Source organism: Melanotaenia boesemani, chromosome 21, assembly GCF_017639745.1.
Source record: "Melanotaenia boesemani isolate fMelBoe1 chromosome 21, fMelBoe1.pri, whole genome shotgun sequence".
Lineage (NCBI taxonomy): Eukaryota > Metazoa > Chordata > Actinopteri > Atheriniformes > Melanotaeniidae > Melanotaenia > Melanotaenia boesemani.
Window position 1 is genome coordinate 18045953 of NC_055702.1, and position 23719 is coordinate 18069671.

The following is a 23719-nucleotide window of genomic DNA, read 5'->3' on the forward strand; positions in this document are numbered from 1 at the left end:
GGTCTTTGAAAACAGATGTCTTCATGTGGAAGGGTGCAGTTTTTATACATTTTTTAAAGATATATTATTATACATTAATTAATTCTTTGCAATAATTGTAAGTAAATTCTACATTTAAATAAATTTCCATGGATTATATGTGTTATTAAATATAGAACAATTTTCTTCATGGACATTATTCAACATACATTAGCCTCACGATTTTTCAGTACTTTCCAAGATCTTGTGTTGAGTGGGATGCTGCTAAGAAAGCATCACTACAGCTGCAAGAAGACACTTTGACCATCAGTTTGTTTTTCACAGCTGCCTTAATGGGATGACACAAAATGGTCTAATGGCTAAACATCAGCTCATTTACTTTATTTAGACAAGCTGCATGAAGATGCATGCTTTGTATTATTTGGCAGAAATGTCTGATGGACACTGAATTTGTGTGACCATCTCAGAACTGTGGGATCTTTTCTGGGCGTCGGAGGTGTGGGTTATAAGTTGCCATTTGCAATATGTGTTTAGTTTGTGAATTTCTCATTGTTGATGATCAGCCCACACACGTTATGAAATGGCCAACAAGAAGGCTTTGTTTTACTTATGAAATTAACTGTCATCTCCATGTGATGGATATGTGTTGCGTGAGTATGCTGTAATTGTCTTCCTGCACAACAGCATGTTTTCATCTCTGTTGGCCCCTGGCCCAGGATGCCCACTAGGACTGTATCCCACTTGTCCAGCATGCCAAAACAATACCCATCTGCCGTGCTCCTTCAGAGAGCTACTATCGGACAGTCCTCATGCTAGCCGGGTGTATTTCGGTATTCAATTGCTGCTTTGTCATATCCACTTGGGCTGTATCAGTGCAGCTGTGTTCAGATACCTTGTGTGGCCTCCATCATGTCCTGGACAGTGCTGCTTACTCAACCACGAGGCTTTCATACTACAGCCATTGTTGCCTGATCAAATGAAACATATTTTTGAACTTCCAATTTGAAGCCTGAAATACAACCCTTTTTTATTGGCATCGACAGGTATTTAAATCTCTAATTTGATCCAGGCTGAACTCATTAAATAGTCAGTGATGTAATGTTTCACTGCTGCTACTGTGTGCCAGCATGGCATGTTTTTCCACTTTAGCATGCCACGACTTGTCTGTCGTAAACACAGGGCTTCTGCTCGCTTCTTTGGACTCGGACATCAAAATGTGACTGAATTTCTTTAGAGAGAAGCTGCTTTCTCATTTAGCAGCTTGCAGAGGTATGATGAATGTTACTTATCACCTATTGACCCTGAAAGGTCAAGCTTTTGCCCCATCACCCAACCCCTTCCCATTGACTCTGTACCCTGTGGATAGCCTTTACTCGCTGTGGATCCATCTAAAGGTTTTGGGTTTTTTTTGTCCAGCATTGCTTGACCATAAACAGAAACTGGTGAACACAACTAAGCTTTTCTCTTCCAGACTTATCTTTCCAGAAATGTCTATATTTTGGGCTCTGAAATACAATTATGATTAGATACAGTTAGCTCAAACTGATATGCTTTTCTCTTTTCGTTTTCTAAGGTTGTAGCATGTGTAAATGCTACCAGAAGTGTTATTCTGGTATCACAGCCAAGTTTAGGTCAGGACCTCACAGAGGAGATAAGTAAATAGAGGAAAGTGTAAGATTATCATGGAAATAATCTTCTGGAAGAAACAAAATTTGCTGAAATATTAAGGACAAGGGACTTATATGCACACACACACACAGGATGCTGTATGGGGTTTCAGTTCATTTTGTTTTTCCCTGGCAGTGTAAAGGAATTGAAGATGAGCTTTTGTTCTTCTTAAAATCCACCTGACAATGTTGGTAGCTGGCTCCTTGCCTGAGCTGGCTGGATTTAATAGGAGAAAAAGAAGAAGAAAGTGAGGGGGGGGGGGGGGGTCTCCAGTGCCCACCCTAGTGTTATACACTTTAGACACCCGACGCAGAAGCTCAGGCTTTCTACAATCCCTCAGAGAAACAGCTTTGTGTTTAGTGCCTTTAGAAGTAGATGGCCAATGTCATTTTCAAGGGGTAGTCCTTCAGAGTTGAAGAGTGCAGCTCAGGTAGCAACTATGGACTCAACACAATAATGGCACCAGCAGGGTGCCAAGTTTTCTGGGTTCACAGATAGGTCCTTACTTCCCTCTAACGGTCACATGAGACTGATTGAGCCATTTCATACTGCTAAGCTGCGTGAAGAGTGCTACTTTTATAATGAAAGAATACTGCTAAATCAGGGCTTGACAAATCTACTTTCTCCATGTCCCCACACTGAGGGTTGGAGGATTAGCCTCTAATTTTAGTGCCACTTATCTCTTCAGCTGCTTTTAAGAATTGGTTCCAAATAACAAAGAAAAAGTGCAAAAAATGTGAAAGGGTTTTGGGGAAGTTGGATGAGAGGGTGGCGAGAGCTTTCTATTGTCAGGGAAGCAGGGCTGTGAGGAAGAGATTGTTTGGTTGCAGGAAGGGGGCTTTTGCATGAGAGTTCCAATTTACATAAAAATCTCTAAGAAAAAAAAATTAAATAAAAAACTGGTGTCTTTGAGTAATATCTCGGTCGCCGTTGCTCCCATTGCACAATGTCTTGAGATCACAGAGCCTGATTTTAACCCAACTTTTTCCACTTCTCTATCTCAATAGTTTTCGTTACAGAAACTTCAGTCCTCCTTTTTTAAGTGAAGCTGATTTTTTTACTTTCTGTTGGTTTCACTGCAAATCAGCAGGAAGTTCAACCAGCAAAACAAAAATCAAATTTTTGTCATCATGTCACAGAGATCCTGATCGTTTGGACCTTTCCATCTCACACATATTTGCCTACTGTGACACGTTATCAATACCAAAGAACTATCAATACCCAGCTGGAGGCAGGTGCATTTAAAGCAGTGGAGGTTGGTGTGCACTCAGCACTTTTGAATAGCTGTCAGTGTATTGATTCTCCCTCAAGGCCAGCATCAATTCCTCTCTGCCCGCTCTTTTCTGTTTGTGATGGCAGAGGGCAAATGCATGTAAAAAAAACAAGACTTGCTGTTCAGTTGAATTGGGAGGAGACCCATTTAAAAAAAAGCTCACACTGTCAGCCTCCACTCAGATGTGCATCTTATGGAGAGGAGCCCTTGACGTTGAGGCTGGTATTTGGGTGCGATTATGTAATTCATCAGGGTTTTGCCATAAAGGAAAGAGGTGGGGTGTGTCAATTGGTTTCAGGGTAATGGCAGTGCAACTGATGATCATCGTCTAGCAACTGCCCAAGGGCAGGAATGTTTTGTGAGCCGATGTGTCCGACAGGTGGCTAGGAGACGCTAATTGATTAATGATCAGGGTGATGTATGAGGCCCCTCAGCCAACCTCAACATAAAGGCTCAGAGCACCGGTGTCGCTCTAAATCATTTCCTACCAGGCCAGTAAACTCAAAACAGTTACCTCGTTAGCATATGAAAGGCCAATTGCGAGCAGGACTGCAGCTTTCAAGCTCTTTGTAGACCATCTATTGTCAACATCCTGAGTCTGAATTAACAGGCCAGCATTTTATGTCAAATGAATAATGACGATAAAAATGGTTTTATATCAAGGGTCACTCATCACTAATGTATGATTTAAAGCGCCACAATTTAACCTTCTTAGAAGAAAAACTCTGATTTTTTTTTCCAGCAATCTGCAAGATGTAATTTGCTATTATTTTACCATGGAGCGTAATATTTAAAGTCGACTAAATCCATTTTCATGATGTACTTCAAGTAATTCCACTGTTTCTCTGCTGGTGAAGTAATTTAACTTTTTTAATTATGTATGCATACATATGTGTTTTTCTCTCTCTACATTTTGGAGCCGACATATTTTCCATTCAGGGAGTGTCAGATTCTTTCTGAATGATTGAACATTAGTGGAATTTACCTGTCCCCTGATGATCATATTTTGCACTTGGTGTTCCATATAATGCTGTCACAGTGCATTAGTCTCTCCTGGTTGTTCACCAACTTCCTGTCCTTTTTTTTTTCCATTTCTGAATCTCAGTCTCTCTCTGGTTATTTACCATTATACAGGGGGCCTTGCGTGACCCTTCTCATTGTTTTCTTTTGGATGACTTCGAAGGACAATGGCAGTCTGGAGCCTCGGCCAACACTCAGCGTGTGTGAATATGCAGCTTTCCACAGGGAGTTCTGTCCTCCAGTGTCAAGAGAGGTTATGTGATCTTTGTGTCACTGAAGGGGCTTTCCACTGCTGAGAGTCAGATCCTATCTTTTTTCTTATTGCATGCGAGCGTGCTTGCAGTGGATGGAATTTTATAGAACCAAGTGAGTTAAACCAACACATTGTATCTGTTTTAAATGTGAGCTCATGACTCTCGCCGCAGGGCGTCCATTCCCAAGTAAGCACAAAGTTGACAGACTGCTAGTTATACCCACAATTAGGTTTTTATGTATTAGCTCAGAGTCTGCGGAGAGATTACGGTGCCATATTGATTAACTGAATGTCTCATAGCTGATGAGTTATTTGACTTGAGCCGCACCATACTATTGTTTTCGCTTCTAAGATGACAAAATTGTGAGTTCCTGAGCAAATGAGGCCTTCCTCTATGCATGAAGTGGATTCCAGTTGAAAATCTGACAGACTTGTCTGACAGGGCTCCAACAGCGAAGGCGCCATCGTTTTGTTTGTGTTTGTATGTTTAAGGTGAGTGTATGCTTTCCCCCATGGGCAAAAATAAAGACGTGATTATCTGAGGCTACTCCTGTCTGCCCTCATCATTGTATCCTCCAGGCTTGGACACACATGCACATAAATAAATGTGCGGATGTTCAGAGGCACATGCATGTACATAAATCTGTCCTCATTTAATCTAGCTTTTTCTTCATAGAATAAAAGCCACTTGGTTCAAGTAGACACACCATTTAAGTGCCACGCTTATTCAGAAACAGGAAATGAGGGTGTGTAATAAAACAGGAAGTGCCAACTCAAGGCCGCTGTGCAAACTGACTGTCTTATTGTTTGGTTGGAATAGATAACAGACAGATAAACACACACAGAGCCACAGTCTCATGCATTCAAGTGTTTACTGCAGGTTTAATAGTATGTAATCACCAAGACCACAGAATGAGCATATAGCTTGCAACTAAATGCTATGTGCAATATTAGCATAACTTTGAGTTTTTATATGCAAAGCTCATCCCAGTTCTATATATTTTACCTTTAGCTGTAGGTAAAGCTATAGACAAATCCAACGGCTAATTTGTGCGTTGCTCCATCTTGCGGCGCCATCATTTTTTGTGGTGCTGCCGCCTGCTGACAGTGACAGCAGAATGGATATCTGGACTGACAATTTTAGGCAGTGGCCCACAGTTACTGATGAAGGTATCTTATCTGTCAATCTTTAAGTCATTTTGTTTTTCATGTTAGTCAGGCATTGGTTATGATAATAACCAGAATAGAGAAAGAAAAAAGGGGGAAACAAAGTCCACTTGACATCCCTCCCCATCTCAGTACTGTAATACTACTGAATAGCTAGATTGTTTAGTTGTAGTCAACCACTAGAGACCAATGATCCTAATAAAAAAAATATTTATTACATTTTATAAAAGATATTCAAGAATTTTTCATCAATTAGCTTGTAATGAGCAACAAAATGCAAACTAGAGGTCTCATTGAGGGACAGTTATGAACGACTGGGAACGTCATCTGATCTGCGTGTGATCAACTAAGAATGTTTGCTCATTTGATAACAGGCACAAACAGCAGCATTTAAATGAGGATTTAGCGTTCATTACGGTTTCGCCATGGAGATTTTAGAAGCAGATTAGGAATGTCACAAATGCAAAATTAAAATTTGACCTGATAGAGATAGACAGATATTAGTAGACCAGGCAAATATAAGTATTGTTGAGTTGCTACTAAGAAATCTAAACGTCACCAGGATGACTTCAATATAGAAGAATATTTGCTAAACAGTAAATGCAGTTAGTAAAACCACAAGAACACCAGATGAGGTTAAGAGAGGTGACAAAATATAAGACGATTTTCCAAAGCAAATTGCTTATAATAAAACCTTGACAAATAAGAAAGATGGGGGCTGGCACAGGGGATGTCTCTGACCTATATTTAGCAACTGGTGCAGCTCACTTACTATGAGCAGATGACTGGAACAATGAGTATGACACACTAGAGCTGTTTGCAGAGCAATGTATGTGACAAAACAATAGTTATTACTGACAAAATAAAACATTTAGCCCAAGACAAATCAAATAAACTGTGGCACCTTTTATTAAGCACGCGTTAGGGTTAGGCTGCGTGCACTAATGAATGTGCATTGCAGTGCACACTCTGCAGCTGGTTAGTGCTGTATCTGGACCGATGATGGTCATTAATGTTCGTAAGAGAGGGACTGAAGATGGGGTACAGGCAGTGGTCAGGGCTGTCAATACCAGCAGAGCCAGAGCGCAGCAGCAATAGCCCATCCTGCAAAACACAGCATTCAAGACAGTCATATGCTTCAATAATCTTTGCCTCTGACTTTCCAAAAATAGTCTGAAAAGATTACAGTTTCATGTTTGGTAAATCACATTGTGTGTGCTATGTTAATCTATTTGCATCTGCTCCTCCCAATATTGTGTGCTTTCTGACCATATTGCATATTCATGAAGGGCAAACTACTAAATGGATTGCACGCATTAATTTGTCAATTTAAAAGATGCAGTCCTTGGTGCGCCCAGTTAGTAAATCCACTGCAACATGTTTTTTTGTTTGCGCTATTAAGTTTGCACATGTTTTAACACACGTAAAGTCGCAAACATTACATATGTAACCAGGGGTGTTAAACTCAAATACACCAACAAGAAGCAATTGGAACAAGTTGAGGGCCGGACTTGTTCAATGTTCATTAAAAACCTTTTTAAAATGACCTTATTGCACATATTAAACCTGGAATTTACAGAACCTATTAGTTACTGCCTAAAAAATACCATTATCATTAAATAAATGAAAAAAAGTCTGTATATAGTATAAAGTATATATATATATATATATATATATATATATATATATATATATATATATATATATATATATATATATATATATATATATGTATGTCATAGTTCATAGTGAGTTTATATGGCTGCCAAGCTACAATATTAAATTGGTTGATTCATACTCAGCATTTTTTCCTTTAATAACTCTGGCTCGTAAAGGGTTAACAACTCTTCTACCATTTGGATACTTTTTTTTCCCTGTCCAGATGTTTGTATCTGTTGTGCTTCATTTCAAAGTGTCTTCTTATGTTGTACTCTTTTATTACAGCCACACTGTCTCCACACAGAAGACAGCTTTGTCCTTTACATCCGCAAACAGATTCTCTGTTTTCAAAGTCTACTTTTTCTTTAGCCATTTTTTGAGGAGAGGGCTTGTTGACAAAGGTGAGCAGCTCAGTCAGGCTGCTAGAGAACAGGCAAGGTATGCGCTCGTGGGCCCGTGATTGATGCGCCGGCATTGCATTGTGGGACTTGTAGTATTATAGCGGTACGTGTGTTTTATCAGCAGGCCAGCTCTAATTGTAATTAGATATGATCATGCGGGCCAAAAATAATTAATTCACGGGCCGGATGTGGTCCGTGGGCCTTGAGGTTTGACACATAATCTAAAAATCTAGACTAAAAAAATCTATGTAACAGGAAGGTATGCTCATAACTGCTGCATGTGAGCTATATTTTCTAGCGTGCTGTGATAAGCTTGTTTCATCTCTTTAGCAAATATTTCATGTCATTTTTTTTTTTATTATTTTCTTCCCATTAAAACTGAATGAATGTATTTAGAGCAGCTAGCTGAGATAGTGCAGTGTGTAAAAAAAACCAGTGACGGTACAAATACACTATTTATGATAAAATGCTATATTTATGCCAGTACAGTTGCATTGTCCTCAGGAACTTGTGATAACAAATTAGTGTGAAATTCATTCACTGCTTGTAAAATGGCACTGGGGCCACTTATGCCCTGAGGGAGGGTACTTTTATTTATTTTTTTCTTTAGCTTTGACTTTTTTAAAGAGCAATCATCAATGCATTAGGAAAGCACTGATCAGCCTTAGCTTTTTCTTTTCTTTTTTGACTAAGTCAAAGAAACTGTTTCTTATTGTGACAGTTAAATGAACAAACAGTAATCAATGTCATTCATTTCTCTTGAATATGGTTTTGGAAAACCCGTCCTAAACCACAGTTCTTCATTTCATTAGAGTTGGAAGAACACCCGACTCAGGATATGCTAAAGAAGAAATGGCCTCTGTTTTCTCCTCAAAGAAAAACACAGGATAGGTCACAGGTTTTAAGTGCTTTTGACTCAAACTAATTTTCTATTCAGTTTTGACTGGCGTAGGATTATGCAGTTTGGCATTTCTGTTGACTCCTTGAAATCCATCAACATTTCTTTTAACATGTGCAAACCGCCATACTATAATTTTCATCCATTCGCAAAATATTTTCCAAACTTTCTACAGCACAAAGCATCCATTTATCATATATCCTAACTGCCATGTGGCTCTTTAAAGCTAGATCTGCAACTTAACCTGTTGGTAAAGAATTCAGATAACGTAGCAAAGTGCTTCAACAAAAAGCCATTATTTACAGGCTTGCTTCAAGTCAGTGTTGGATCCTTTTTCTGTTGGCACTTATTCATCTATACAGCATCAGCCTAGCTATACTACTATGAAGAGATGATACGCCACTTTAGATTCTTTAGATTTAGCTCTGTCTTGCCAATGAAGGCGTCTCTGTGTCCCTATTTGTGCATCAAGCTAAGGGGATTTCTAGTAGCCACCTGATTCACATTGCTGTAATTGAGTTGTGGCCATAAGCACTACTGTGCCTGCCTAGGCCCTAGGTAATTCACACACCACAAAAGCACTGTTTCACTCCTCTTTTCACATGATGTCTGAAGCACAAGTGAGAAAGTCCAATCTATCGGAAAAGGGTGGGGAGATTACAGAAAGTATGAGAAGGAAAAAGAGTGTAAGAGTTTTCATGTAGGGAAGCAGGTCTGTGCCAGAGAGGCTTGGGAGTCACTGAGTCTGCAGCACGTGGATAAGGACCACAAAGTTCTTGGTTTCAAATATCTTTCTCTCTCTCTTTCTATTTTTTTTTTTTCTTCTTCTTCTTCTTAGAGCTAAGGAGCTGCAATTGATTCAGAGGGAGATTTCCTTGGCCAAGGACAGGGAGATTGCCGTTTTTGGGGTAAGCCCGAATTTGTTGTTACTTTTTGCCCTGGGTAATTGGACTTCCAGGACTTGTGTCTATTGACATTGTTCCTTTTGGTGTCACATGCCACATTTGTACCATGGTCACAAGGCTAACTGTGTAGCTCATGATTGAATCTGTTGTCATTGTTTTCCCATGTCATGTCTTCTGCTTTTCACTTGGCTTTATAAAGGTCAGTGCCTGTCAGACCTGTGGCATCACTTTAACACACTCATACAGGAACATATGCTTGTTTGCCCTGCCCTGAGATGTAGCTGGCAACAAGGGAGATTTGGTCTGTAATGTTAAACTGACAAGGACCAAGCAAAGACTGCTGTTCATCATTAGCAGCTGGCTTGAGGACTATGGACTGTTGTTCAGTAAATACTGATTTTTTTTTTTCCCCAGGTCTGTCTCTACCCATTTATTTCCATTCATGCTATTTTACTAGAAAGTTGTCACAATGGTGGCTGTCAGAAAAGGGTTGGACAATTCCCCTCATCCAGTCAAATTACAAAGTTTATCTTGTCCTGCTCTTATTTGTCCTCATGACATGTCTGATCCCGTCCTTGTCTAGTTTTTAATGTCTCTCTCTGGAACACTGGAAAGGTGATCTCTTCTGTCAGAAGAACATCTACCCGCATACCATACTCTTAAGACTCTTGACTATTAGCAAATACATTGGTATATGTACCTACATGTATATGCCAGCTTTTACCCATAAGAATTCCTCCACAAATCACCCACTTCACTGGATGACCACATCAAACCCACAGAAGATTTTCAAGTGTCGTAAGTGGGGATGTCAAGTGGTTTGGCAGGCATTCCCTTGTTGGCAACTATGTTGGCGATGAACAGGCTGAAAACCTCTTTTGTGTTTCATGCTTTGACGAGTATTTTTAAAAGTCATGCCCCCCTGTTGTCTCAGCGTTTGTAAACTTAGAGGCTAAGAAATAAAGTCGAGAAAACATGCAGAAATCTCAGTTGGTCAGTTTTCAGTTCAGTTTTCCATTGAGTTGTTGATTTTCTTCATTACTCACTGCATCTGTTCATGATGCAACGTCACACTTTTTGGAAATTGTAAATATTCCATTAGCTGCTCCATTTACTCATTGCTGCTTTGTTTTGTGAACTGGCAGAGAGCTCTCCTTCTTTTTCTCTTTCTCCTTCTCTTTCTCTTTCCCTCTCTCTCTCTGAGTGAGCAGGTTTGGGGTTTTTGTCTTCATGTTAAATGGTATTTAAACCCCCTCCCATCATAATTTAGATCCAGTCTCATAAGTGGGTTGGGAAGCAGCCCCAGCAGTTGATGTGGAACACATGCACTTAATGATTCGCACTCTGTGCGGTAGGTCGCTGATGACTGCTGAGCCTGCTGCCTCTCACTGTCTAGAATGAGACTCTGGTGTTGTTTTTCCAGTGTACTTTTCTAACTCCGCTCCACGCATGGAAATTTGGTGGAAGCTGAAATGTGTCATTTATGCTCAGTTCTTCCCAAGTAATTGTGCTTATCCTTAGTTAAATCTGGAAGGAGTTGAACACTCTTGAAAATTTTCGATTTCCCAAAGTTTGAGGATAATTGCCTTCTTTTTGTGGATGCACCAATTTTCAGCTGTTGCATTTCAAGCAATCACAGCCACACTGGGGCTCTTCAACATTTATCCTCCAGATTGACACAAAAAACCCTAAATTTAAGGAGTCATGCTTGAGTAAACGACTTCTAACCCAGTAGATATTTTGCGCTACAGAGCTCATTTATCGTAAGGAATTTGAATAGCAAGATGCTGTGCGGCATCTTACTTCCTCATTATTGGCAGAGTAGCAGAAGTTTGCTGCAAGTGCTGATTCTGTTTGTTTGAGTTTTCAGTCATGAGCATGCACATGTTCCAAAACTCTGCAATCATTTTAAACAAATGCAGCCAGTGCTTTTACAATGTGTATTCATCCACTTAGGTTTAACCCTATTATTGAACCGCAGTCTGACATAAACTGCATCCTCTTTTTGGTTCTACCCAGTCCTTTTCAACCCAGCCCTGCATCATTTCACACATTATTTCATAATTTGTCCTTCCTCTTTTTTTCCCCTCTTCCTTTGTCTCAACATCCATGGTCCCACGTCCCCCTATGTATCCACATCTGACATCCTCTAGTCACACACACCTCTCTCCAGCGCCGACCACACACACCAATAAGATATCACACGTGCATGATATGAGGACAAATGTTTTAGACATTACAGAAACAAAAGATGCTTGTATGCAGTGAGTGGCATTGTATTAATATGCAAAAAGAAAAGAAAAAGAACAATGTAGTAAGTGATTCTCTGGCAGCAATGCAACAGACTTTTGTTATGATTTAGGGAACCATGTGCATGAATGTTATTGGAAGTCAGAATGCTTTGCTCTTTAATTTAGATTTAGCTCTTTTCCCACAAGTGCTTGAATTAATGCCCAGTCCTGTTTACTGTGTTTTTAATGTGGTGGTGCTCAGTTTTTACAATGCCCATAATCCACTGCATAACAAAGTGCCACTCGTAAAGTGTTGCTTTATTGAAACTCTGCCTTTGTGCTGTTTTGTGTTGTGTGTTTTGAGAAAATTGGTGTTAATTTGTTAAAGGTCATAAATTAGGATTTGTGTTAGAACTTGTTTTATGAAAGTTGTTGCCCTTAAAATCTGGCTTTAGAGCAACAGTGTTTGATGCGTTTGAAGTCTGAAGTGTATGAGAGCCGAAATTGATGAGGAGACCTCCCTAGATTCAAGTATTGCTACAAAGCACCACCCGATGTTGTATGCAGAAAACCCCAGTCATACTAAGCAAGAGGGCGTAGCTCGCAGTACCGAGTAGTCTGCAGTTCCTCTTTGGGGCGCCTCCTGACAGGAACTTGGCAGCAAGGAAACATAAACAAATTCCCTGTGGTGGGCTGGCAGGCTGAGCGGCGCGGTTCCCCCCTGTTACCATACATGCACAGTGAAGCGCAGCCCTGCTTGGGCTGGCCTGCTCAGCTCAGAACCCACAGGCTGTGAGAAAAATATCTTAAAGGGACAGGTGCTGCTGTCTCTTTTTAAAGGGGCCTGCTGCAGCCTGTTTTCCTTATTGTCATCATATAGAGAAGCCAGCACGTTTTCTTTTCACTGTTAATGTGTTCAGCTGACAGGGATGTCTGTGGTTGACCTCTGAGCAGTGCAGAAGCACTGTGCCTGGAGAGGGAAGACAATGTCAAGTGTCCCAAAATGGTTGGTTTTGCTGAGGTAGCAAAAAGCTGCTGCAAAGATGATGTAATGATATATTTTGGAAAAATGGGAGTTGAGTTGTTGCAGAGTAGAGCAAATGAAAAGATGGGCACGGTGGGCCCAGCAGTCATAATACACGTGCACATTCATGCTCGCACACGTGCAACAGTTGCACAACCAAAACATACATCCTTATTTATACTGTAGGATTGTGTGCACATAAAGACTCTCATGCCTGCACTTTTCTTCTTCATTTTCTCCCTCCATCTCCAAACACAGTGGTGTATTGTGCAGCCTGCCCTGGTCCCTGTCCAAAGGCAAAGAGAACCCAGATTGCTGAAACAGAGGGCCCACAACTAATAGGCTGACCAGGCAGCAGTTGTTAAAGCTTGCTGTGGCCGTCCAAACCAACGGGGACTTCTAGTCGAGCCCAGAAACCATGTCTCTATGTATGCATGTGTGAGTCCATGCACATTCTTTTGATCAGCCGCAGGAGGGGTTTTTGGACAGCACTTGCAGGAGCCGACATGGCACCTTAGTGCAATTTCATGAGCGCTGGTAAAGGCATTTGACTGACTTTTAATAGTCCTCATTCTCCATAACATCATCCAAATGCACTTTTTCAACTCTGCTTGTGGAGGTGGCCCACAGAGAAGATCCTTCTCCTCCTTCAGTTCTCACTAGGAGGATTAAATGCCTCAGCGGTTTAAGTCCCTTGCTTCACTGGCTCATCTGTGCGTACTTTTATGTGATTAGCACCTGTACTAGTATAGTATAATTACAAAGTACAGTGCTTTTTAAAGGAGTGGATTTTTCATGTCTGTGTATTAGAGAACATATTTTTTCTTTCGTATAATAACTTTTTTTTCGCTCTACATCATAGCTACAACGATTCTGGGTATATACATGCTCTTAATATGTTTCCTTCTCAAAGTAAACTTATGGGTCAGATAATGTAAATTCAGGACATTAAGCTGTTTTCATTTCCTTGAATTTCACCACACATACACTGATGTGTACCCAAACCTTTGATTAGTACCATCCATCAGCTAAACACCTCTCCATAAATCATTTCAGCTCCACCAGATCTTGAGCAAACATTTATGTAAAATCATCTCAGATGCTTCAATAATGTGTAAAATGGGAAGCATTGAGAAGATTATATCACAGACAGACCTTTTGCAGACGTAGTATTAGTGTTGTGCACACACATTCAACCTTGTTTTGCGAGTGAGAACGCGAATAGAGCAGTTGATGCTGTCTATGTGAAGAGCAGAGTGGTGGAGAGAGAGGATGAGGACAGGGTGACAGGAAGTCTTTGGATCAAGCTTGTCCACCGAGCGCAGTGCAGGATGCTGTGGTGACACTGCAGTGCATATGCAAGAACTACTGGCATTGAAAGTATTTGATCTGTGGGAGTGTAAGATGAAGACATTAAAAATGGGAGAATGAGAAAGTTGGACAAAAATGAAAACTATGTGATTTTTCAGAGGTATTATCAGCTTATGTGTGTTTGTGTCATTGTGAGTGTAAGTACAATATGCAGTGCTTTAACACTAGTCCTGTTCATAAGGCTCCACCTAATCCATGTTCATGTGTGTTCCAGTACTCATGTTGAGTAAAACCTCCCACCAATGAAGTAAAGAAGACCACATTAAAGGGCACAGATGTATCTTTACTCCCACCTCCTCTCTCATGTCCCAGTAGGCGCATCTCTGTAATGGCTCCATATTGATCTTGAGGCCTCCTTGTCCACACTCAATGCCCATCGATCGGCACCTCGCAAAGAGTCTCGGGGGGGCTACTACACATCCTGTCACCATGGTGCGCTGTCCGGAGAGTGTGTGTGTGTGTGAGTGTGTGCATGTGTGTAAAGCGTTGCTTGTTTATTTAATCTTGTTTTAGAGAGAGGAAGGCTGTGTCTGCATGCCAGGGCCTTTATACATCTCTCCGTGTAGGAATGTATGCATCCGTGTCTTTTTTCTTTTTCCAGCAATTTTGAGCTGTGTTAGTGTAGCTGGAGACCTTTGCTGCACCACAAAGCAAAGGCCTTATTTTATTAATCCATCAACAATTCAGGCCTCCTTGTCTTAAGCCTTGCAACATAAGGACATAAACACCCGACACAAAAAGACTTGCTGTCTCTCGAGAGAAGACAGAAAAAGAAAACTTTTGCACATTCTGTATTTAAACAACGAAAAGAAAAAAAAGCAACTGATTAATCAGTTAAACCACATGAAAAGTTTACTTGTTATTGTTGCTACTTGATTTATTGAAAGCCTGTATCTGGGTCAAACTCCCCCTTGTCTCTTTTGGTCCTCTCTTCCTTTTTTTTTTACCCTCTGCCTTTTTTTTTTCTACCTAAATAAGAGCCAACCCCCCACATCTCTTCCCTTTGTCTCTCATCTGGTTTTCTGTTTTTGTTAAAGGACAGTTGATTAATGATGCCACAGACAAAGCCCACAGTCTTTTCTCAGCACGGGCTCAGATAGGACTCCACTCTAGGTAAACCAAAACATGTGTTGGACAGGACAGTCTGGAAACTCCTGAGAAGAGAGAGAAAGAGAGAAGACAGAAGCAGTTGATGACAGTAGTTGCAGATTTAATATATGCAGCAGTTTAGGTCCCTCCTGTGACTGAAATTATGCAGCAAATAGAAAAAGAGCAAGGATGAGTGTGGCATGAGTTGGAGTGTTACTTTCCTCGCTGCTAGTGAGCAGCTAAGATTAAGCTGCACCACACTAACCTCTGTGTTGTATAAGTGTTTCTCCTGCTCAGGCTCACTTCCATCTCAAAGTGTTTGCACATTTTTACTAATTTTTATGTAGTGGCAAGGCAACCCATAGCTTGATTACTGTTGCTTGCCTGCAGGCTCCATGGGATTGAGCACTGTGTCACCAACAGCAGTATTAAAGAGAATTGCCTTATTGAATGATAATCGAGGATATTATTCCTGTGACTGCATTGTTAGTTGTCTCTATAATGACAGGGCTTGACACTCATGACCTACTTTATTACTATACACTTCTATGTTTGTGCAGCGTTGACATTGTCTAACTGGGTACTTGCTGCCTGAGGTAAACATATCTTCTCTGAAATTATTACCCAGAAGGTAAATTAGCTAATAATAGTTATGTGTTTGGTTATACTGTATAGCAGTGACTCACTGAACCTTTCTGCCAACTTTTCATTTAGACTTTTGTATATAGTTCACAGTAAGCTAGTGCAGACACAGTATGGTCTTAAATGTATTGTATGAGGAGATATATGAAATGATGAGTTGTCCTTAATGCCTCTTAGCTTCTGGTTTATTTCAGCCTGACATATTTCCCATTAATGTTCTATTGTAGTCATGCTCCATGGGTAATGTTATATCCACACTCAACCTCCATTGTAGAGGTTGAGAGAAGCAAGTAGTCACATTTGGCTACCATCTTACATTAAGCCCAAGCTCCCTGCTGCTAATTAACAGGCATGATTTCTTTTTTTACACCATTTATTTATAGTGCATTTACACTGGGGTTGTTTAGACTGCTTTAAATGAACCCTGGTCTGTTTTTATGGATTGGTGGACTTTCAGATTGGTGGAGTCCAAAGAAGCGAATTTTGGTCCATTTAAAAACCGAGGGTCCCAGTCCACTTGCAAGTGAACCCTGGTTCGATCCGCCGACAGCTTGAAAGCAATCAGACCATCCAGTGGACCAAAGAGAGAAGGTGATATATGAGGCATGTATCCATAGCATGTCGGATATCAGAAACCACCAGACGGCATAAACTTATCATTGCACTATTGTTTATTTCTGGTAAACAGGCCGTCTTTGGTCTTGGCCAATCAATGAGCCAGATTTTCTTATTTTTTCTTGATCACTGATGGAGTCATTTTCTCTACTGCATAGATCTTTTCCATGATGTCCATCCACTGTCTTGATTTTGCAGCATCACTGTTTAACCATTTCTTGGTAATGCTTCTATTGTTGGCAGCAGTCATTATTTTGAAGAGATTCATGTCCTCTTTCTTAATAATCCTCCTGGGATCAATCCCAGATACAAAGTCCGAGGGTCCCTGGGAACCTTATAATTTAAGATGCACTCCAGAAGTCTGATAATTCTGTCCTAGAAAGGTTGTAATTTATCACAAGACCAGAAAATATGTCTGTTTGACATTAATTTGTTGACATGGTCTCCAGCTTTGTTGTTTTCCAGTCTGTTTATTTTTATGTTGGTGAGTGATAAAGAAACATAAAAAACTCTCCTGTGTCTGGAGTTTGTAGAGCTGTGTTGTATTTTGCATAATAAATGTCAGTCACACCCTGATCATGCAGCCTGTAATTCTTTTTCCCATTTACGCTTTATATTTAATAAAGTATCACCAGTGCAGTTGTGTACGCATGCATACAGTTCAGAGACAGTCTTGGCTTCTAAAGGCATCTTTACCAGCACATTATGTTCTGATTATATACTTGATTTTACCTGTGAATCTTAAAAGTGTGAAAGTTGTAAGTAACAAAACAAGTAATTATTTTGTAGTTTAAATTTGTTTTTAGCTTTTTCAAATAATTTAAAAACATTCCACTCTGTTGGTGTCCTTATGGTTGTTACACCTTCATCTCTCTATTTTGTAAAGGCATTGTCACTTTGTCCTAGTTTGAGCAGATGTCTGTGAAGGCAACAGTAGCATCATGCAGCCCCCTTCCTATTTATATTACTTAACTTTGTCTGGGGTGTTTTTAAGTGCTTATTTTTTAGCTTAATCATCCTTTGCCCTACCTTGATTGTATTCCTCTGCAGACTCTTTTTATAAAATGTTAAGCATCACTAAACTGCAGTATATATATGAAAAAAGAAAAACAAGTACAAGAGTAAGTTAGAAGAGGTTGGGTCAAAGAGATCCAGAGGGGAGTCTAGCTGGTCAGCAAAGTCACTGACCAACAGCAAATCCACCAGCTCTTTTTGAAATGATGCACCCAGAGGATGGATGGAGCTCTCTTGACAAGTCTGTTGCCGTCCCCCACTGCTTTTCACCCAGTGACAGTAAGTGCCTGGCAGCTTCCTGGCTTTTCCAGCTCACACAGAAAGATGCTGAAGCTGTCTTCCGGGTCTCTGAGGGATTAGCAGTGGCATGTGGACTGCTGGAAGTGGTGGCAGTCTGATCAAATAAAATTGTTCTATAGAAGCCCAATTAGGCATCTTGGGGTTTTATAGACAATCTGTATGCAGGATGTTAATGAAGGTACTTAAAATATCTAAACAGTGTTCAAGTTGAAAATTTATTATACTGTCAGTGGGATGTACTAGTATACTTGTGGGAATGGTAAAACAATAAATAAATAATTTGGCTTAGTTACAGATGACTGATGAGAAACTGCACTATATAGTGTAAACTGCGATGGAGTTAGTCTTGGTTTTTTTTCCCCAAAAGAAGAGGGATTATCTTCCAGCAGGTTTGTAACAGTTTCCAAGTGGAGGGGCACTTTTGAATATTGCCTTCCAAATGTTGCTGTTTAAGTTATGGGCTAAATGTTTCCATCTTGGTGCTGTCACCAAGTGAAAGGCAAACAGATGTGTGCCAGACTCCAGGTCCATCTACATCTAAACAAATAAATGTCCTTAAATAAGTCAGATGTGGCTCATTTTATGGTTCAAAACTAATTGAAACAGGATTTTTTTCCACTTTGAATATTTCCAAAGTGTGCTGTGCATCTGAAAACCAACACAAAGAGCTGTGCTGATGGTGGAGGTGGAGGTGATATCTCTAGAAAATGTCACATGCTGTAGGGGCCACAACAGCGTAGTCCAAATGAGGTTGGCTGTTTGCTCTGTCAGTGTGGAGCCAAGTGGCTCATCTTCACTTATTCAGACTGAGCGCTTGTTAATAATTCATACCCCACTTTCTCTGGAAGCACAACCAACGGCTCAGCTGTGCCTGTCTGTCCTTCTTTCTTGTCACTGGACATTTAAACTATTTTCCATTTTGGACTGCAAGTTATTTACTGGATTACACCTCAACCCCCACCATACATTGTGCACCTGCCTGGATGAGCAGATGATGCTATAGAGGCAGAGGTAGAGTAGCAATTTTTCTTTTCTTTTTTTTTATCATTACCTGTAGTGTCACTGCACTGAAACAATGTGTACCCAGTACTCTCTTTCCTACCATCCCCTGAGAGTACCTGTTCTTCTGTCATTTTTTTCCTTCTCGTCACCTTCCTGCTTATCATCTCTGCTGCACTCTGGTGTCAGATTTAGTTATGTATGCACACCCTGGCTTTGATCCCCCCTCCCTGCACCTCTGTGTTGTGTACATTGCATAACCACCCGCTGCTAACCCTAGGTGGTGTACCTCAACAACCTATCTCTCTGTCTCTTTTTTCACACCCTCCCTCTCATCCTCATCTTGCTTTTTTGGCAGGAATCCAGGTCATAACATTTTTTCTCCCTCTCATACTGTACCTTCATTCCCAAATCTCGAAAGTCTGAGCAGTCGATGTCCATTTCTCTCTCTCTCTGTATTTATCTTTTTCATACTCTCCTCTTATTGTTGTTCCAATTTTGTCTTCCTTGGTCCTTCCTTTAGTTCCCATCCTTTCTCTCCTCTCTATCTCTCCTACCTCCTCCTCTCCCAGTGGTCTCATTAGGCAAGAAGGAAGCTGCCTAGTGTGTATGTGTGTTTTCTTAGCGCAAGTCACACTTGACTGAGCATGCCTCTTGCACTAGCAAGGGCCTGGGCTCCATTATTACCACAAAGCTGTCACAAATAGTATAAAAAGTAGCATCCTGTTGGCAAGTAATGGGTGAGCATAGAACCCACTCTTTTAACATCACCAGCAACTCTTCTTGTCTTCGCTAGTAGTACAGAGAAACAGCTGGTACGGTTGGAGTAGCCGATATAGATATATGTAGATATAGAAAACAGAAATGATATACAATGACGATAAATGCACATAAAACTCTTCTGTAATTTTGCCAGCACATGCTTCTCCTGACACTTAAAACCACATACCGAACACATCTGTCTCTTCTCGATAATGACACCCCACCTATGTGGTCCTGCCTCTGGGATGTCCTCCTATCTACTGAGTGAATGAGTGATTATATGTGTATGCTTGTGTGTGTGTCCACAACTGTTTTGCTAGTGTCTTGTTACGAGGATGGGCCCCTGTTCAGGAATCTCTGCTGCCTTGCTGGCAGGCCTGACCTCAGCGGGTCATCGTCCATTACCACACGAAACCTAAATGTCAAGCACAGCCCCCTGCTACAGCCATTTGTCTTTCTCTGTGGGTCAGTCAGCCTAGATGCACATGTGCAGACACACTCACCTGCTAATACTTTACCAGCATGATTTGCAAAGAAATCCTCTTTTTATATAATTCCCAGCACAAGTTTGAAGCCTCTGTGCCATTAACCGATTAGGTCCTGCTGGTAGCCTACAGTTGTTTAGATTTTTCTGTAAGAAAATCTTGTTTTTTTCAATTTGCCACAGTGTTGATGAAAAGTCACAGAAAACACAATCTGCTGTTTTTCTCTTTGATAACAGCTGGCAACTTATTTATCCTGCTTCTGACGATAACAAGATTAGTTAAAAAATGTGCAAAAGACGCGGTTAAAGAACTGAGGAGAAAAGCTAATCTGTTGAAACCTCCATTACAAGGTCACATCGTGAGAATGATTCATTCACTGCTTGAATATTTTTGTTGGTGGCGATTATGAATGGAAAGCATATTTGGTTCTGCTCAACTGAAGCAAGTTTTCTAACCACCAGTCAATGTGAAAAGAGCATTTTTCCTCCTGCATGAGGTGATGAGCCCCTAACAGCCATTATCAGAAAACACTTGAGCTCACTCCATCACTTGTTACCCACATTATTAAGTAGTGGCAATCCATTTTGATAAAGCACAGAGAAAGACACTGCTTGTGGGTTTTAAAAGCTAGAACATACGTACATGCACATATATAAATATACGACTTGTTTACAGCAAGCTGTCAGCCATGTGTCTTTATGATAAATAAACAGTGAAGCATCTCCTTTTTAATGACACCATACGCAGGCTTGTACGCTGAATATTGACGGAAAGATTGAAAGCGTTCTCAAGGGCCTTTCTAACATGACATATGGCTCTCAGTCTGTATTTTTTCCCCTTTGTCCTTCATTTTAAGCCACAACTCCCTCCCTTTCCCCTCAGTTCTCCTTTTATTTGTGTTAGACAGTGGCTTATGAAGAAGTTTTAACCCATTAAAACTGGATGTAACACATGCATGTGTCTGCGGCATTTTAAGACAATGATTCTCTTACGTATATTTCTGAATTAAAAGTTCAAATGATTTAATTTCATATTTATATTTTATTCAAAGTATGAGAGGATAGAGGCCATTCTCCCATGTTTTCCAGAAAACCCTCAGGATTTAAGCTTTTTTAAACAAGACAAGAGATCCCACTTGCATTTATCAAGAGCAGCGACCGATAGGGAAAGCATTGCAAAAATAAGCACAGGAGATTTAAAGCTTAGTGGAAATGAAGAACAGGTTGTTTCAGTGTCCACAGCCCTGCTACCAGTGCACACTGCAACAGCAATGCCACCTGCATTAACAGTCAGCCTGTGGCGTGCAGACGATGTTGTACTCCCCTCTTTGATAAATGTTTCATTGTTTATGCTGTCGCAGTTTCTCCCTCCTCTCACTGGTGAGTGTTCTCAGACACCAGCAAGCCTTTTGCCAAGTGTTGTCTGAGTGTTAGTCCAGCGTTTGATGTCGGTCTCAGTTGTTGTTCATCTGCCTCACTGGGCCAAGAATTTAAGGCAGCATTTATTAATCTGCAGGTTCAGACTTAACAGCTAAGGGATCACTTCCAGCAGGTCTTGTGCATTTCTCTCTTCTCTTTGTTCTTTTTTTTTTTTTTTAATGGATTCTACATAAAAACTAAATTTTTTTCTTTACCATTAGTGACTGACCTACTTTATGAATCTAAACTTAGCTACACTCAGTCCAATGAAAGAAACCGAGTTAGTGGCTTTACATGTTCTTGGGTATCAGAATGTTACCTGTGAACCACGAAGACTCAGTCAGTCACAGCGTGGATTCCTCACGTTTTTTGTTTTTTCCTCTCTGACCCTTTAAAGTTGCTGTATAAACCCATTATGTGATTAGATGTATGTGTGGAAGGTTGGGTAGTATTTCTACATAGTTTCTACTTTTGTGTGCTAGTCCCAGTTGCCTCACAAAGATGAAGAGCTCCTTTACCTGAGGGGGATGGGGTTTGACAGTACTGTAACGTGCCCCCCTCCTACTCACCCCCATCCGTCTATCTAGCCCCCCCCCCCCCCCCCCCCCCCCAAACTGCTGATAAATGTGTTTTTCTTAAGGGAAGAAGGCGGTTGGTTTAGAGGAGTCTTTTTTTAATGTAGCTTTTTTTTCTGTGTGTGTGTGTGTGTGTGTGTATGTGCGGCTTGCTAATGCAGTGCAGGGCCATGAAGAAGGGCTAGGCAGACTCAGAGGCAGGCCTGCAACCTCGACCTCAGCATCATTTGTTTGGACGAGGGCCGTCAGCGACTGTCACGGGGCCAATGATGAAGTGTCAGTAGGTAATTGTCCCCGCGAAGCATCCACATCTCAGGGGGTGATGGTGGAGGGAGGAAGGATGGGGGAGGCCGAGAGCTGACAGAGAGAGAAATGACACCATGGGCTCCTCCTATTCTCTCTCTTCCCTTTTATTTCCCCCTCTCTTTCTAGTTTTTCTCCGCCTTCTACCTACAGCCGCACCTTAGATGAAGGTCTGCTGTGTTTCTTGGCATCTATGGAGCTTCATCTGGACCCCAGTGTAAACCACATGTGTCTTTCTTGTAAATCTCTGTGGGTATAAAGTGAAGGCACAAAGAGCAGGCTTGTATGCAATTATCTTTGTGTATGTACCTTATCTAGATAATGATTTCTAAACCTCTTATCAACCACTCCTCAGCCCTCCATATTTTTCTGTCTCCAGGCTTCTCCACTTCTCTGTTCGCTCATGTCCCTGATACTTAAAACGGGCTATTTATTTTGGTAAGAGCCCTCTTGAAACCTCTTTCGACCAAATTGCAGCTGTTTGTACTTCCTCAATCATCTAAAAAAAAAAAAAAAAATTTAATTTATATATATATATATATATATATATATATATATATATATAGCACTGGTCATTTTGATAATTAGATTTGGCATGATCTTATATTGATTGAACAATGTCTTTATGTAATGAAAAGCTTTTACAAGACGCACGGCCGCTATTTATAGAGCAATCCATATTGGCTTGCCATGGCATTACATTGCCGGGGCCCCTAATGCACGTTGGCCAAGCTCCTGTCTATAAATTGCCAGCAGAGATTTAAGGCCAGAACCCAAAAATCTGTACTCCATGACAGAAAAGTGCTGTATCGAATAATCAGATAAGAAAGGAGAGAAAGATATTAAAGCGCAGACTAAGGTCCAGGTGAAAGAGAGAAAGTGGGTTCGCAGAAACACTAAGGAAGATAGAAGAACCCACCTGTGGTCAGGAAATGGAGGAAAGCACCTTGAGAATTGAGGGCTGTATTTTCAGCGTCTCACAGCTCATTATAAGGCTTCACCTCTATTATTGCCACCTTTGCTAGATAAAATGAAAACTATAATGAATGATAGATAACTGATTATGTTCTATATACGATAGCTAGAGAGATAGAGAGATGGATGGGGCACTGTACCAGCTCCCTCTGGTACAACACACAACTACTGATCACACATACACTCCTGAATGCCCTGGCATATGGCATGATGGTGCACACACAAGGTGGAAGAAGCAGGGGAAACCACAGCCCCCTAAATTATTCTCCAGTCTGTGAGATGATTAATCTGGTTGGTGATTAGTCAGTTGGGGGTGGAGGCACACTACTTAGGCCCTTTTAATGGGCCATCATTTGAAAGATAACTCTATTGTCCTATCCCTCTTGACATTTGAATCCAATCAAACTGGCTGGCAGTCTGGTCAAGGGGAGTCTGGAGGGGGTGGGGGGGTGTAAGGATGCAAGCAGAGGGGGACTAGTCAATATTTGAGCAGTTGTCCCTATAAACCGATGCTGCCCTACTAGATAACCAAACTCAGACATATTCATTATCTGATAAGTTTTATTTTTATCTGTTTTTAAATACAGTTAATACCAGTAAAACATAGCCCAAGTGTGTAGCCCAGATGTATATAAATTGATGTTTCCTCCCATACATGTAGACAAGCATCATAAGCGATCAACTTCAAGGCCT

At 40.8% G+C, this 23719-nt stretch overlaps 1 protein-coding gene across 3 annotated transcripts in view; it reads left to right on the plus strand.

Moving 5' to 3' along the window:
- raraa (retinoic acid receptor, alpha a) overlaps window positions 1–23719 on the plus strand; it is a 134721-nt gene that overhangs the window by 9691 nt on the left and 101311 nt on the right. The window contains exon 2 of one of the 3 annotated variants that reach the window (XM_041973128.1): window positions 9157–9226. The exons of 1 other annotated variant lie outside the window; for it this stretch is intronic. The gene's annotated coding sequence lies outside the window, so the exon portion shown is untranslated. Of the gene's footprint in view, window positions 1–9156; window positions 9227–22012; window positions 22033–23719 lie in introns of those variants that run through there. One more of the 3 variants, XM_041973130.1, reaches the window with a different exon arrangement.